Source organism: Cnephaeus nilssonii (genome assembly GCF_951640355.1).
Source record: "Cnephaeus nilssonii genome assembly, chromosome: 14".
Taxonomy (NCBI): Eukaryota; Metazoa; Chordata; class Mammalia; order Chiroptera; family Vespertilionidae; genus Cnephaeus; species Cnephaeus nilssonii.
In genome coordinates, this window is record NC_137085.1 from 38546512 (window position 1) to 38563697 (window position 17186).

The 17186-nt window shown below is 41.0% G+C and overlaps 1 protein-coding gene across 1 annotated transcript in view; it reads right to left on the reverse strand.

Moving 5' to 3' along the window:
* Positions 1 to 2724: 2724 nt before the first annotated feature.
* The window catches only part of GCNT1 (glucosaminyl (N-acetyl) transferase 1), a 76263-nt gene continuing 61801 nt past the window's right edge, over positions 2725 to 17186 (reverse strand). The window contains exon 3 of the transcript XR_013814513.1: positions 2725 to 2743. The gene's annotated coding sequence lies outside the window, so the exon portion shown is untranslated. The remainder of the gene's footprint in view (positions 2744 to 17186) is intronic.

Consider the following 17186-nt stretch of genomic DNA (forward strand, 5'->3'; position numbering starts at 1 on the left):
GGAAGTCAGTGTATGGGTGGACCCGCGCCCTTCAAACCTGCGGTGTTCAAGGGTCAACGACATGTCCATCCCTCTCCTGGGAGGCCATGGCCTTCGCTATGTTGGGTAGAGGCGACACCCCAGAGGTTCGCAAACGCCGTTCCCAGAGCCCGGAATTCCACCGAGGGGCCTGTGGGGTGTGGAGAGGTCAGCATGAGGCTGTGATGGTGAGTGAGAAGTTTTATTTATTTATTTTTTTTCTGTGTTACAGAAAAGGAACCTGCCTAAGATTCACTTCAGCCCTGGCCGGGTTGGCTCAGTGGGTAGAGGGTCGGCCTGTGGACTGAAGGGTCCCAGGTTCGATCCCGGCCAGGGGCATGTGCAGGGGCAGGGGCAGGTGCCTCGGTTCCAGCTCACATCAGTGTTTTTGTCTCTTCCCCTCCCTTCCACTCTCTCTAAAAATCAATGGGAAAATATCCTTGGGTGGGGATTATCCAAAAATATAAGAAATAAATTACTTTAAAAAACAAACAAACAAACAAAAAAAACAAACCACCTATCCTTATAATCTGCGTGACTTACAATTCTGTTATTCAGTGGCCATTTCTCCTCTTTCAAATGACTTTCCCCAAGTTTTTTGTAACTCGTCATTATCTGTCCTTAGCCACCTGATCCTTTCTGGGAGAAAGAAAGCATTTGAGCAGCTGCGTGTACTTTAGTATGGGTTACTTTGATGTATTGTGCCTTGCAGGAAGTGCCTGCATTTTTAAAAGACTACAAATGAAAAGGGAGCAAATAAAGATTGCTTTCCTATTAACAGAAATCCTGGCAATATGGGGAAGAGTTGAGGGGGAGAAGGGATCTTTTGCAGAACTGCTAAAAATGACATCTCCAAACACTGCCTGGATGACAAAATAATGACTGACAATTGTGAAAAGATTCCAGATTTACACAATTTAATCTCCATTTTCTCAGCTGATTAACACAAGCTTCCTCTAGAGAGAGGTGCTACTTATTTCCCCGTGTGCATTTCCAAGCTGAGGGCATGGAGGCCCTGGGTGGCTCAGAGACTTGCCTCAATTGGCAGAGTTAGGCCCTGACTCAAGTCTGTCCCCAGACCTTCCCCCATGTGGGAAGCCAGGCCTGCTGATTACCCACAAGGCACAGACTTTCAAACACTGGGTTTGCAGAAATGGCAAAAGCAGGACGGCTGGGTTTTCTGACGCTTCCTTTGTGGGAATAAAGGAATGGCTGTAGCAGAACTGTCAGCTCTCAATGAGCTCTTTGTGCAAATAAATTCCAGAGTTTTTATGAACGATGATGGCAGTGAGGGCTATTTCCCCCCCAAGTAGTCAGAAAGTTGATGTTTCAGCCGTGCCTGGCATTCCTCCAGAGAGCTCTGGGCCATATGCACTATGACTTGCAGACGCCTGGATCAGTGAACTTCAGAGACTGGAGGAAAAGAGATATAAAAAAACTTAGGGCAAACCAAGAAGTCCTTGTTTTTCATGAGTGTATTTTTCTTTCCCCGTCAAAATCTCCGGGGACACAATTTTTTAAAGTTCAGAAAAGTAGACACAAAAGTCAGTTAGCAGTGGGGGAAAGGTTGCCTTTTTCTATTATGTTTACCTAGAGAAAGTTGTCTAATTTGTACTTATACCCTCATATCAAGACTGACTGATAGGAGGGCAGATGTGTAACAAGAGCTCAATACACATTTGTCGAATGAGAGAATTAATGAATATTTCCTTTAATTTGGGGCCAAGGCATGATGCGAGTGTCCCCCCACGTCCTGCGTGGTTCAGGGTTCAGGTTCAGGGTTCGGGTTCTGGAGGAGGCTGAACACAAATGAAAGAGATAAGGCAAGAAATGCTAATTTGGGAATTGGGGGGCCAGGCGGAAGCCCCAGGGGGGACTCCACTTTGCTCTGGCCTTTCGATCCCTTTTATTCAGGTTTGGGATCCACCCATAGCCCTTGGGCAGGCAATTTCCAGTAACAGGCAGACAATCTTATCAGCAAGGATTTACATGAGATTAAAACGTGGAAGTTGCTTCAGCTACCATTGTCTCGACTAAACTGTGTGTGTATGGCTCTGACCCTTGCCAGAGCCTCAAGGTTGACCAGCCTTCCGGACTCCTTGTCCACCCCTTTCTGCTAGTGAAGGCAATGGGCAGCTTCCAACAGCATGACAATAGCAGAAGCAACCTGTAGCAGACACAATATGATAACCTCCTCTGAGCTTGTCTTTCATTATGATTGACTCCTTGGAAACACCAGCCAAGAACTCAGATGATTGCTTATTGCACTCGGGAACATTATCACCTTGATAGAGTCCTAGCAGCATCTCTGAGAGCCAGATTGGGGTCTTTATGAGGTTTGGGGTTTGCAGGATTGTGATATAATCATTTAGGATTGGTGGACACAGCAAATTGAAGAATTTGCAGTAAGTTTTGAAGAGTCTTAGAGACAAAATATCACTTGATGCTATTTAATGAAAAGTTGAACAGTCTGGTCTTCGGTGGTATAGCTGTTAATTGGGTGTCGTCCTGTGCACCGAAAGGTTGCCAATTCGATTCCTGGGTTGTGGGCGTGCAGGAGGTAGCTGATCAATATTTCTCTCTCACATCTATGTTTTTCTCTCTCTCCCTCTCTCTTCTTCTCTCTCTAAAGAGCAATAATTTTTTTTTAATTTGAACAGTTTGATCATTCGGTTGGAGTTTTCCACTGTTTTTTGCAATTTTTATTATCTTGAACAAGAATTTCCTGGAATAGAAAAGTCATGGTGATAAAGACAGTGGAATAGCAAGGTCATGTTAATGAAGATAACAGAATAGTGCAGTCATGGTCATCTAGACCAGAGTCTGCAAACTTCATTCCAAAGGCCAAATCTGGCGTAGGGTCTGTTTTTTGTGTGTGTGTTTTTGTAAATAATGTTTTATTAGAACATGGCCAAGTTCATTCTCTTAAGGGACTACAGTATGGTTGCTCTCATACTACAAATGCAAAGTTAAGTAATTGTGATACAGACTGTGTGGCCACAAAGTCTAAAATAGTTACTTTCCAGAGAAAGGTTACAACCCTTGCTCCAGACAGTAACCTGTGTGGGAGTAGGTGGTTTTGAGGTAGGCAGTTAGACAGACATGATCAGAACAAGGACAATGGGCTAAGGACGATTTCACCAGGGCAGAAAGTCCCAGGTGCCTAGCAAAGGGCAAAACTAGGGAGGAAAAGGACCTCACCCCCAGGGTAATCTTCCTCCCCTAGCATATTGCTGGTCATGTGGTTCAGTCCCCCTGACCTTTAATTTTGCTGGCCATGGGATTCAGACCCTTCCCTGACCTTTCCTCCCCTGGGATCTCACTAGTCATGCAGTAGACCCCCTTGGAGGGGGAACAAGGGGCTGAAGAGTGGCCTCATGGGATTCTGATGCGGGCACTCGCAGGACCACTTCCTTAAGCATTAACCCCTAAAGGTAACATTTAGGCTTCAGTTGTGTTTCAACTCCAGGCCCAGAAATGTGGTAAAACCAGGTAAGCAATGCTGTGGCTGGCATCAGGACCAGCTGCATTGAGTAATCACCCTGGTGCTGACCAATCAGTCAAGATCACAACCCAGAAAGGACACTCATGGAAAGCTGATGAATATTCTATTGGGATCCTCCCCTAAGACCTCCAGATAAATATCCTCAGGAGGGAGGATCCAATGCAGCTCTCTAAGCATGCCTGAGCCATTCCTCACTCCCTGCCCCAGGCACATTTCCCTTGTGGCTATCTTACTTAGTCCTAAATTCCAAGGGCCCTTCTTTTGCCTCTATAACTTGTTTCCTGGGCCCATTTCTCCTATGGCTCACTTCTTCTACCTTTGTGACTTTCTAAATAAACTTTCTCCTATAGTTTGAGTCTTGGTTCTGAATTCTTCCTTAGCCAGAACTCAAATATGGAGGTTGCTGAACCAAGGTCCGGTCTGACTCCACCAGTCTAGCATCTGGTGCCGTTTCACTGCCAACAGTTTCATTTCTCATTATATTTATTCATTCATCAAATATTTACGAGGCATCTACTGTGTGTAAGGCATCTTTATAGGTGGTGGTAATACAACACTCGACAAGACAAATGCCTGTCTTTGGGGGGACAAATCAGTAAATAAAACAAATCAGACAATGAGAAGTGCTCTAAAAAGTTGAACATGGAAAGAAGATAGAGAGGGATGGCGTTGGTAGAGTGGGGGTGAAAGGGATTCCTTTTGGGATGTGGGTGAAGGAAGGTTTCTCTTAAGAGGGTAACATTTTGCCCGGCTGGTATACCTCAGTGGGTTGAGCATCGTCGCATGGACCAAGAAGTCCCAGGTTCGATTCCTGGCCAGGGTACATGCCCGGAGTTTCAGGCTCGATCCCCAGTAGGGGGCGTGCAGGAGGCCATTGATGTTCCTATCTCTTTCTCCCTCTCCCTCTTTATCTAGAAATCAATAAAAACATATATATCTACATATATATATATATATATATATATATATATATTTTTTTTTTTTTTTTTTTTTTTAAGGGTAACATTTAAGTAAGAGCCCGAGTGAAATGAGCTGATTATGTGAAGATGGGGAATAGGACTCTGGGGAGAGATTTCCATGCAAGAGAATACAAAACTGAAAAAAGCTTGGTGTGTTGCTAATAGCAAGCAGGCCAGTGCAGCTAGAGCAGGGCAAGCAAATGGCAGAGGGAAAAGAGCTGAAAATGAAGAGGTAGCCAGGGCCAGGTGAAGTAGTAGAGCCTCATGGGACAAGCCAGGTTTGAATTTTATACCGAATGTGATGTAAAGTTAATGGCGGGGGAGGGACTTACTTATTTATTTTCTGCTTCTCGGTTCCTAGTAGGCCACTTCCCTTGAAGTTTTTTAAGATAGTGATCTGTGATACTGAAAAACAACAGCCCTAACTGAAGCTTTGCCACTGCCTGCTTTTTTTCTTCTTTCTTTCTTTCATCATTCAGTTAGAAATAGCTTCTAATATCATTTGAGATTTCTTTTTTGAACCATGTATTTTTTAGGAATGTGCTACTTAATGAACAAATAGGGAGATTTTCTACCTACGTATTTGTCATCATTTTCTAATTTAAAGCGATCAGTGTGTGCTTAAAGTATATATCCTATATATATTAATTCTTTTAAAAATTGTTTTAGAATCAAGAATATGGTCTAGTTTGATGAATGTTCTATATGCACTCAAAAAGAATGTGTTTTCTGCAGTTGTTATGTATAGGGTTGTATAAATGGCTGAAAAACCAAGTTAGTTTGACAGTTTTTCTGATCTTCTAAATTCTTGTTGAGATTTATTTAGTTATATCAATTTACTGACACAGGGCTGTTAAATTTCCAGCCATGATTGTTGACTTGTTATTTCTCTCTTAGTTCTGCCAATTTTACTTCATGCATTTGAAGCTCTGTCATCAGGAGCATATAATTCAGGGTTTTTATATCCTTTTGATGAAATGACTATCATTCAGAAATAATCAACTTTATCTCTGAAATATTCCTTGTGTTGAAGTCTACTTTGCCCAATATTAATATAGCCACATCTGTCTGCATGGCATATGTTTTTAATTCTTTCAACCTTTTATTTTTTGCTTCACCATATTTTTTTCACCCATTTCCCCACCTCACCCCCTCCTCTTTGGCAACCACCAGTTTATTCTCTGTATCTATGGGTCTTTATGTCTTGTTTTATTTATTTTGTATTTTTAGATTCCACATATAAGTGAAATCCTATGGTACTTGTCTTTCTCTGTCTGACTTATTTCACTTAGCATAATAGCCTCTAGTTCCATTCATGTTGTTGCAAATGGCAAGATTTCATTCCTTTTTATTGCTGAGTAATATTCCAGGGTGTGTGTGTGTGTGTGTGTGTGTGTGTGTGTGTGTGTGTATACCACATCTATTTTATTCATCTACTGATGGACACCTAGTTTGCTTTCATATATTGGCTATCTATCTATATAAAAGCCCAGTGACCTGAACAGCAGAATGGGCAGAACAACCAGAATGACTGGTGGCTATGATGCACACTACAGCAGCCAACCAGCCTGATCCGGGCCCGATTAGGCCCCTCCCCCCTGCCAGCCCGGCCCCCAATCGGCCCCCCTACCCCTATCAGGGGTAGAGCTAGCCGGCCAACTGCACAAGGTTCTTCTCCCCCCCCCCCCCCCCCCCCCCACTGGCCTGGACCCATGGGCTCCTATCAGGGCAGGCCAGCCGGATCCCACCCGTGCACAAATTTGTGCACTGGGCCTCTAGTTATAAATAATGCTGTAGTTTGGTGGGTTTTAAGCAAAGGAGTCATGGGGATATGATTTCCATTATAAAGGTTCACTCTGCCTGCCATATAGAGACTTGACAGCAGAGGGACAGAGTGGAGGCTGGGATGCCACTACTTGAAAAAAAAAATCATGCTTACGTTACACACAGAAACGCAAGGTGGTGGGTGCACACCAGTGTGATTTACGATGAATTTAAAAGCACGGCTAATAAGACCTGCTAATGAGTTGGGCATGGGGTATATGAGAGAAAGAAAGAATCAAAGATGATTCAGAGGGTTTAGAATTGAGTGACTAGGTGAATGATGATGCCATCCACTGAGATGATGGAAGACTTTAGAGGCAAACAGGGGTGAAATCAAGAGTTCTGTTTTGTTCTTGTTAAATTTCACATGCCTATGAGATATTCAAATGAAGACGTCAGTTGGATATGAATATGAGCAAATGAGATAGATTGGGCATAAGATCTACTTTGGGATTCATCAACATATGGATAATATTTAAAACCATGGAATTTGGTGAGATCACCTAGGAAATAACTACAAATAAAGAAAGGGGCTGATTGCTAAATCATAGGGCCAGTTGTGAGCTGGAACTGGCTCTAGCTTGCTAGTGAGAGCTGACTACGCATATCTCTTCCCAGCCCCCATTTAGTAACATCATGCAAATGGCTTGAAATCAGCCACAGTGGAAATATTTGCACCATGAAAATTGGCAAACACCACGCACCAGATTTTTTTCCTCCACAGAGCCAGCTGTTAAACATTAACCATCACAATGCTGCCTGGGACCCTCACATTTAGAGGTCAGGAACAGCAGAAAGAAACAGTATAAGAGACTGAAAAAGACTGGAACATGAATGAGATAGGAAGACTAACAAAAAAGTGTGGTGTTCATGTCCAAGTTTATCATATTATTTTATGTCATGTCCAAAAGTCAACAGACTAAATGGTCTTTCTCTTTTCTCCCTTCACAAAGGCTTTCAACACATGGAGTTGATAGAATATATCACACACAGAACATAAATCTTTTTATCTCTCCAATCTATCCTTCACTTAGTGACTCAGTCTTGTAAACCCTGATGTTCTGAGCAGCCATAATATGAAAAAATATTTCCATGAATTCTAATGGGAAAAACTATGATGTGTTCTATCTCTATCCAAATGATTTCCACAAGTAGAAAAAATAATTCATTGAAAGCCCGTTCAAATAATAGAGGGTAAATTGAAAGGAGAGACTATATAAAATGTTAAGTGTCAAAAGCTTACTTTAGTCATTGATTGAAGAAGAAAAGTTGTGAGAGTGGGTGATAAGTGCCCGAAGAAAGTAAGAAGGAATCATACTTTGGGGTATGTATTCCCTTCTTAAAATAATTTTGCACACTTTTTTCAACTTCAATAGCTCATGGTTATCTTACACTCAAAATGCATTTAAAAATAAGATTATAGCACAGAAAAACACATTTAGAGTTGAAGAAAGGCCAAACCACAATATTGCTTTGAAACATATGGTAATAATATCTAGATACTCCTAGACTTAACAATGGGGTTATGTCCTGATAAACCCATCTTAAGTTGAAAAGGACGTAAGTAGAAAATGCATTTAATACACCTAACCTACTGAACATCATAGCCTAGCCTAGCCTACCTTAAACGTGCTAGAACACAAGAACCAAAAACACTGGCAATACAGTACACTGAGATATCGGTGGTTTACCCTGGTCATCCTGTGGCTGACTGGGAGCAGCCGCTGCCCAGCATCATGATGTTACTTCATGATGAACTTAAGAGGTCCACCACTTGGGGTGGTCTGTTCAAAAACCAGATGTGGTTGTCTCAAGGTAGTTTTATTTACTTCAGCAAGTAAAGGAGACAGGGGATTCATATCAAAGCTCCGCCCCCTGGAAGGGAGGCTTAGCCATTGCTTATATACACTGTTTGGTCAATTCCATGTTGATTTCTTTTTTTGCAGTTGGCTACTTTTAGTTGGTTGAGTCCCTATCAGCTCATCCTGTTTACTGCTGCACCTGCAAAATACTGTGTTATATTTTAACATTTAGCAAAAAGTAACATTTACAACTGCCCAAACCTGAGATCCTTGTCCTATCTAACAATGAGAAAATATCATACTGCATATCGCTGTCACATCGTCATAAAGTCAAAATTGTAAAGTCAAGCCTGGCCAATGTAGCTGAGTGGTTGAGCATCAACCTATGAACCAGGAGATCATGGTTCAATTCCCAGACAGGGTGCATGCCCAGGTTGTGGGCTTGATCCCCAGTGGCGGGCATGCAGGAGGCAACTGATCAATGATTCTCATCATTGATGTTTCTATCCCTCTCCCTTTCCCTTCCTCTCTCTGAAATCAATAAAAACATTTTTAAAAATGGTAAAGTCAAACCATTGTGAGTTGAGGGCTACCTGTACACACATAGCAGGACCGAAGAGTCTTAGAAAATGCTACCCATTTGTTCTTCTTGCCTGGCTCCTGTAGGCAAAGCAAAATATCTGGGCATGTAATGATGTTATCTGATTAGAAATTGTTGTGGCAAGTGAATTGGTGAGTATGTCTTTGCCTAAAACCATAGTGTCAAATAGCCATTATATATATATATAAAACAAAATGACGATATATATATATATATATATATATATATATATATATATATATATATATATATAAAACTTGTTATCTCAAAAAAAGGTGAAGTTAACCAAAAGTGCTAAAACTTTTCAACACCATTGTGCTGAAAGTCATTAACAGGGCAGTGGTTATGGAAGGCAATTCTGTTTTTTATTTTGCCGGTGAAGAAGAAAGCTCTCTCTGTTTGTTGCACAAATAGCAGCAGCCTGTCCATTCTGTTGGTAGGTTGGAATGCTGCTCCTTTGAAAAACTTCAGCCTCACAGAACCTCTGTTACCATTATCATCATCATTACAGCTACTGAGTATTTAGAACCTAATACATATCAAGAAAGATAATGATTATGTGTCTCCCATTATACAGAGAAGCAGAGTATCAGAGGAAAAATAGTAATCAAGATGGGTGACTAAAGCAGTGTCCTCTAGCAACCAAAATTATAAGGAGAAATGTTTTAAATAATGATTTCTTTCATTGTAAAACTTTAAAAAAAACCTAACTTGTTCATGCTTCTTGACATACACACTGCTTCAACAGCAGGAAAATAACAGAACAGAACATATATTTAGTAAGAAGCACCCTTTAAAATAGGAAGCTACCATGACCGAGCATTATTAGTAAAATCCACCTGTGAGCCCTACAAGAACGACAATGGCAGTTTGAGGGCACATTTTATATTGTTTTCTCAAGCAGTTACAGGTTCTGTGCAGGAATACTAGTGGACTTAACCCTAAGACACAAAACCAATACGTGGAGTAGAAATTCAAACCCAGCTCTCTCTGGCACCAAAACTTCCCTTCCATCAACCCCTGTGACCAACAATGCAACTAATATTTTCTCTTTCAACTGATAGGGGGAAGGGCAGGGAATAAGAATAGGACACAGTTGTTTAATGATTATTCCCTGACTAACTATAGGGTGGGTCAAGCTGAGTTTCCAGGTTGACTGCCTGCTCTCCCCACACTGCCGGCATTATTGGAATAAATGCTCAGATGATTCAACCCTGTCTCTGCTTAATTTGGCTCAAGTAGTGACAGGCAGCCTCAGACCCGTTTAGTGTCCAGCATCACAACCACAAGGATTACTATTTTATTATTTCTGCCCACTTGTGGCCTGATCTTCTGTTTGAAAAAAATATGATTCACCTCATCTGAATGCTAATGTCTTCATTTGCATTGTGTGATTTGCCCCTCTCCTCCTACCCCCTATTTCTCAGCAAATTGAGAGAACTGCTGATAAACAGCAGTTGCACAAGAAAAAGGGAACATACATGTTCATGCTATTTCAAAAGTTTGTGTCATCTTGTGGGTTCCCTAGGTTTGCAGCTGAGACTTCTTTTTCTTCTATTTATTCTCACCCCCAACTTGTTTCCCTGTGCTGCAATGCCCAGTTTACTATTTCCCCACAATAGAGGACTCAAAGGTGACCAAATTCAGGACTTTCTAGGAGGAAAGAGCTGGGAGATGCCCTAGACCAGTGATGGGCAACCTTTTGAGCTTGGTGTGTTAAACTTCGCCAAAAAACTGAGCATAACTCGGGTAGTGTGTCACTTTGAGGAAAAAACTAACTCCAAGATTCTAGTCGCAAATGTTTCATCCTCAGGAGCAGCAAATGTTTCATCCTCGGCATGCGGCCGCGTGTCATCAGAAATGGCTACGCGTGTCAGTGCTGACACACGTGTCATAGGTTTGCCATCACTGCCCTAGACAAAAATCAAAAGCCAGAGTTAGCAGGTGCAAGCTGCTGCACATTGAGCTCTACAGCCTCACTCCCAGGAAGAGAAGCCAATAGGAGGCTAAGCATGGAAGCCACCATGCCAGGACAGCCATTCCTACCCTGTGAGGATGCTATGGAATATGGTAGAAAGAGAGTAAGAGAAAAGACCACGAATTCTGAAAGACCCACATTTTAATCCTAGCTCTTTCATGCTGATTAATACATTCTTTCATTTATTGATTCAATAAACATTTATTGAGGAACCACTATGTTCCAAGCATTTTTCTAAATTGTGCAGGTATAATAAGGAACAAAACATCTACACCTTCCAGAAGGCTAAGGTTAAGCGTATAGTTGGTATGTGCTGTTGGTTAATTTACTTAACCTCCAAAATACTTGAAAGATAAATGGTAACTACCTCACAGGTACAGATTCAAATAAAATAACATATGTAAAATGTTGTATGATGCCATAAACAAGGAATACATTATAGCCATTATCCTATATAATAAAGAGGTAACATGCAAATTGACCCTCATGCCCTCACAAGATGGCTGCCTATGACCAGGCCGGCAGGGGGGTTAGTGAGGGACGACCAAACGACTGAACAAGCAGGCTGTATGGGGCGACCAGGCCGGCAGGGGGGTCAGTGAGGGACGACCAAACGACTGAACAAGCAGGCTGTATGGGGTGACCAGGCCGGCAGGGGGGTTAGCGAGGAATTACCAAATGACTGAATAGCAGGCTGCATGGGGCAACCAGGCCAGCAGGGGGGGCAGTGAGGGGTGACCAGGCCAGCAGAGGTGGGCAGTGAGGGATGGCCAGGCCGGCAGGGAGGGGGCAGTTGGGGGCGACCTGGCCAGCAGCAGGGGGCAATTAGGGGCAATCAGGCTGGCACACAGAGGCAGTGAGGGACGATCAGGCCGGTTGGGGGGGGGGGGGGAGGCGGGCAGTTAGGGGCAACCACGCAGGCAGGCAGGTAAGCGATTAGGAGCCAGTGGTCCAGGATTGTGAGAGGGATGTCAGACTGCCGGTTTAGGCCCTATCCCCGGGATTGAGCCTAAACTGGCAGTCGGACATCCCCCAAGGGGTCCCGGATTGGAGAAGGTGCAGGCTGGACTGAGGGGACCCCCCCACCATGCACTAATTTTGTGCACTGGGCCTCTAGTTACTACATATTTATCTTACCCCTTTCCCCTAGTTCCGTGGTCGGCAAACTGCAGCTCGCAAGCCACATGCGGCTCTTTGGCCCCTTGAGTGTGGCTCTTCCACAAAATACCATGGCCTGGACGAGTCTATTTTGAAGAAGTGGCGTTAGAAGAAGTTTAAGTTTAAAAAATTCGGCTCTCAAAAGAAATTTCAATCGTTGTACTGTTGATATTTGGCTCTGTTGACTAATGAGTTTGCCGACCACTGTCCTAGTTCCCAAGTTCCTCCTTCCATTGAAGCAAACACCTAAAAATGTCATTAACTTTGACAAGCAATGGTATTCCAGATTCGGTGTTTCTGATCCTGTGACTTTAAAGGAAGGCATGGGCACTTACTGGAACTGGGTAGGAATAAGTCTCTAACGTCTCAGCCCAAGGTACACTGAGGCCATGCTTCAAGCCTCCTACCAGGGTGGAAAAACAACCGTGGAATGGAAAAGCTTAGAGGATGTTTATATTGTTTGGGGAGAAGATAAATTTAACCCGGGTAATGCAAAGTTATTCAACTGTCTCACGGATCATCTGGAAGGGAGGTGCCATATGCTTTTGTAATATTCTCATGCAGCGTTTGTAAGACATTGGAAATCATAAGCCTCTTGGATTTACTGTGGAATCTAGCACATGCTTAGTTAGCGGTGTGTTCATCAAAGATGGAATTTCCCAGTTTCTACTAACTTGTGTCATGACCTTATGTTTAAGTAAATTCTGATGTGTACGTTTTGAAAAGTTAGCTAGCATAGAAGTTAATCAGGAAGGAGTAAAAGGGGATTTTTATTCTAAGCTGAAAAATAGACCCCGGAGTTGGTTGTTTCATTTGGGGCTTTTACCGCTGCCCCCACTCTACCACTTTGAACACTCTTTGGTTTAGAGGTGAAACAAACATGCCTTTATACCTACCAATTGAGTAACCTGATCTTCAGCCAGAAAACGTAACTGGCTCCTAATAACCAGGTGTGATGCAAAGAATGTACCTGAAAGGTTATTCTACACATATCCAAGTCAATGGGGGTGGTTATGTGAGTCCCATGAAATTTTCTAGTAAAGAAAACAACCAAGGAAAAAGGAATCTTTGGTTGCAGAAAAACCTCTGGCCTAATTAGAAACAGATTTGATATTGCATTGGTCTGAGGAATTGTCTAGTCAAATCTAGTCTATCCCTATCCTTTGGGGAGTTGTGTGGTAGATCATGCAGGACATCCTTGTACTAAGGGGATCACACAACCCTACCTGCTGGCCTCTTTGAATTAAGAAATTTACCTCAATGTTTAGTGGTAAACTTTTAAAAGTGCAACTTGTTTCTAAGGTTTGTGAAATATCTTCATTTTCTGACATTTAGAAGTGATTACCAAATTATGAATTGTAAGTTGACAGAAAACTAGTTCTATAAATTGCTTTGGCCTTTTAAGAACTTGGTGTAACAGGGCAGGTGCCAAGAAATGGTATTCCACAACAAAATTCCTTTCTTATCTTCAAAGGTTTTGATTCTGAGAATTCACCCAAGTATGTTCATAGACCTTTGGCGTACAGCTTACATAATCAATTAGCTGGGATTTAATATAATACATTTACAGTTTTAAATAGTGTCAGTGTGCTGATATTATACTGCTGAGTATAAGTATTCTCTCTGTTTTGTCAGTGTAGTTACCTGTTAATGTCCATCTGAAATATGGAACTTTTTTTTTTAATCTAGCAATTATTGTCAGGGATCACTGTTCCAATTTTGCTTCCTGCTTCCAAAAGAGAACCATTTTTCCTTTTTAAATAGCAATAGAATATTTAAGTTTGTATGAGAATCCGTGATCCTTCAATTTGGGCAAAATGGCATGTTTTCATCAATCAGAGACTAAAAGTATGGAAAGACAGAGAGTTCACCATGAAGGGAAAAACAAATGGTATGGGACATGGCAAGTTCTGTGGCTTGAGTATTCAGTGTCTAATCTTCCTCTCTTTCAAATAGTGGGCCCATATTTTGTTCTGATCTCTACTCTTCAGGGAGGGCAACTCTATCCCTAGTTCAGAATAAAATCTAAGACTACAAACTTTTTAGACTAAAACTCAGAGCAAGAAATAAATTTCACATGGCAACTCAATACACACATGAATTCTATATAATTTTTATAGAAAGTTTAATAAAACAATATGTATCCTTTTATTGTGCATTATGCTGTGATATGTTTCTTTTTAATTTATTTTTTAATGGTGATCCTGACCCACTACATTTGATTTTTCCAACACATTAATGGGTCATGAGGCAAAGTTTCAAAAACACTGTCATGTCAGTCTTACTCTTCTTGACAATAGCTGACTTTGGGCTTAGTGATCCATTCAAGTTCATGAGACATGAGGGAGGTCTACCAGGGATATTTTCTTGAATTAAAAGAGTGCATTATACTGATTTTATGGATTAGAAAAAGTCAATATTGTTAATATGTCCCCAAATTGATGTGTGGATTCAACACAATATCAATCAAAATATCATACAGATTTTTTATGTATTTCAAGAAATTGATTCTAAGAGTTATGTGGAAAGACAATGGAATTGTAATAGTCAAAACAATTTTTTAAAAATAAAGATAACTCATACTACCTGACTTCAAGATTTACTATGCTAAAGCTATACTAATCAAGACAGACTGAAATTGGTGAGAGAATAGACATATGGGAACAGAATAGAGTCCAGAAATCGACCCACACAAATGAAGTCTATTGATTTTAACCAAGAGACAAAGGCAATTAAATGGATTAAAAAGTAGTCTTCAACAAATGGTGCTGAAAAATTGGACATCCACATGAAAAAAAAACACACAAAAAACTTGAACCTTAATCTGTGCCTCACACTTTATACAAAAACTAACTTAAAATGGATCCCAGACCTAAATGTAAAACTGCAAAACTTTTAGAAGAAAATCTAAAAGACTTCTTAGATATGACCGCAGAAATATAATCAATGAAAGAAAAAAATTAATGAATTATACTTCATCAAAATTAAATCGTTTTCTTCACAAAAGATAGTATTTAGAGAATGAAAAGACAATCCCCAGGCTTTGGAGGATATATTGGCAACACATGTATGACAAATAACATGTATCCAGAGTATACAAAGAATTTTCAAAATCAATAGTGAGGAAAAACAACAATAAAAACAAGGGCAAGGATTTGAACAGAATCTCCACTAAAGAAGATATATAGATGGCAAATAAGCACAGGAAAGATGTTAAAGTCATTATGCATTGGGGAAATGCAAATGAAAGCTACAATGATACACCATTGCACATACATTAGAATTACAAGGAAGAGGTTGCCAGAGTTAGGGTTAGTGGGTAGGGTTAACTACAAAGTTGCAACGTGAAGGGATTTGGTGTTTAATGGGACTGTTCTGTATCTTGATTGTGGGGCTGGTTACATAATTATGTATTTGTCAAAACTCAACTGCACAATAAAAAGGGAATTTTATGTAAATTTAGAATATTTAAAGAAACACGAAGGAAGGGAGGGTTCCTTTTTTGCTCATTGATATGCTGCATGTGGCATCTGAAAGCAGGGCATCCATTTGTCATCATGGGTGAGCTAGAGTAAAGATTAATATGTGTGGGCAGGCCCTAACCGGTTTGGCTCAGTGGATAGAGCTTCAGCCTGCGGACTCAAGGATCCCAGGTTCTATTCTGGTCAAGGGCAGGTACCTTTGGTTGTGGGCACATCCCCAGTAGGGGGTGTGCAGGAGGCAGCTGATTGATGTTTCTCTCTCATTGATGTTTCTAACTCTCTCTCCCTCTCCTTTTCTCTCTGTAAAAAGTCAATAAAATATATTTTAAAAATATATATGTGTGGACAGGAAAGGAGAAAAGGTGAAAAAACTTACCCAAACCTCAAAACCAACTCATCTTTGAATCTTATTTCATAAAATAATGATAATTTTCTTTCTAAGTAAGCTATTTTGAATTGGGTTCTCTGTCATTCGTAGCCAAAAGTACCCTGTACAGAAAGTCTCAATGACTTTAAGAAATTGCTTCACCCCTATTAGATACATCCCCTCAACTTATATCGAGAATTTTCAAATAGTATGTTTCTGTAGCTTTATAGAAAAGATTATCCTGTGACTTTTAAAATGCAATGTGAGTGAATCCCAACGTTTTGGGATTAGCAGGTGCCACAAATTGGAAGAAGGTTGTCAAACCCAACCCACAGTTACCTATTTCTCTTAACAAGTACTTCATGTGTCTTATCTCTTTTTCAAAGTGCATTCATCATAATAAAAAAGAATGATGTCATACATGAGCTTAAATTTGAGTAATTTTTGCCTTGGCCAGATGTCTCAGTCGGTTGGAGCATTGTCCCATACACCAAAAGTCTGTGGGTTCTATTTATGTCTCAGTCGGTTGGAGCATTGTCCCATACACCAAAAGTCTGTGGGTTCGATTTCTAGTCAGGGCACATACCTTGGTTGCAGGTTCTATCCTCAGTCAGTGCATATATAGGAGGCAACTGATGGATGTTTCTCAGAGCGATTTCTCTCTCTCTCTCTCTCTCTCTCTCTCTCTCTCTCTCTCTCTCTCTCTCTCTCTCTTTCTCAAATCAATAAAAACATATCCTCAGGTAAGGATTAAAAAATTGAATCATTTTGGCACCAAAGGAAAATTGAATTTCAAAATAATGCTATACCTAATCAGGGCTTTATGAAGTATAGTAATCAACACCAGCAGTACCCCGTCCCTATGAGCTTTCCATTTAGTAGGATAGATAGACATTGAATAGGTAATTCCAGATGTGACACGTTATAAGCAAAAGAAAAGACGGGATGTTGTATGAACATATAATAGGAGCATGAAAATCAGCTTGAACATCCCAAGAATGCCCCAGGAAGTGACATTTAGGCTATTTGTGATCTCTCTGTTGGTGTCTAATGCCTGCACATCCTTCATCCCAGGCCAGACAGCCCCTTCATGTGGGAACCTCTTCGTAGAGGATGGAGCTGGTGATAGAGAACATCTCAGTGAAAGAGGGACACTCTATCACTTACAATATGATAACTAATGGTTGTTTTACATCTTATTAGGTTGCATCAAATGGCCTGATAGCATAACAACATCATTAACACCAGGTTCGGCCAAAGAGTAACTGGGTACTCAAAATGAGACAAGGAGCCAGCTTGAAGGGACTTTCACTGAACAAATCTAGGATAATTTGAATATAAAAAATAAAGAATAATGGAATCTATTCATGATGATACTTTATTTAAAAATTTAAACAGAGCCCTAGCCAGTTTTGCTCAGTGGATAGAGCATCGGATTGCGGACTGAAGGGTCCCGGGTTCAATTCTGGTCAAGGGCACATGCCCGGGTTGT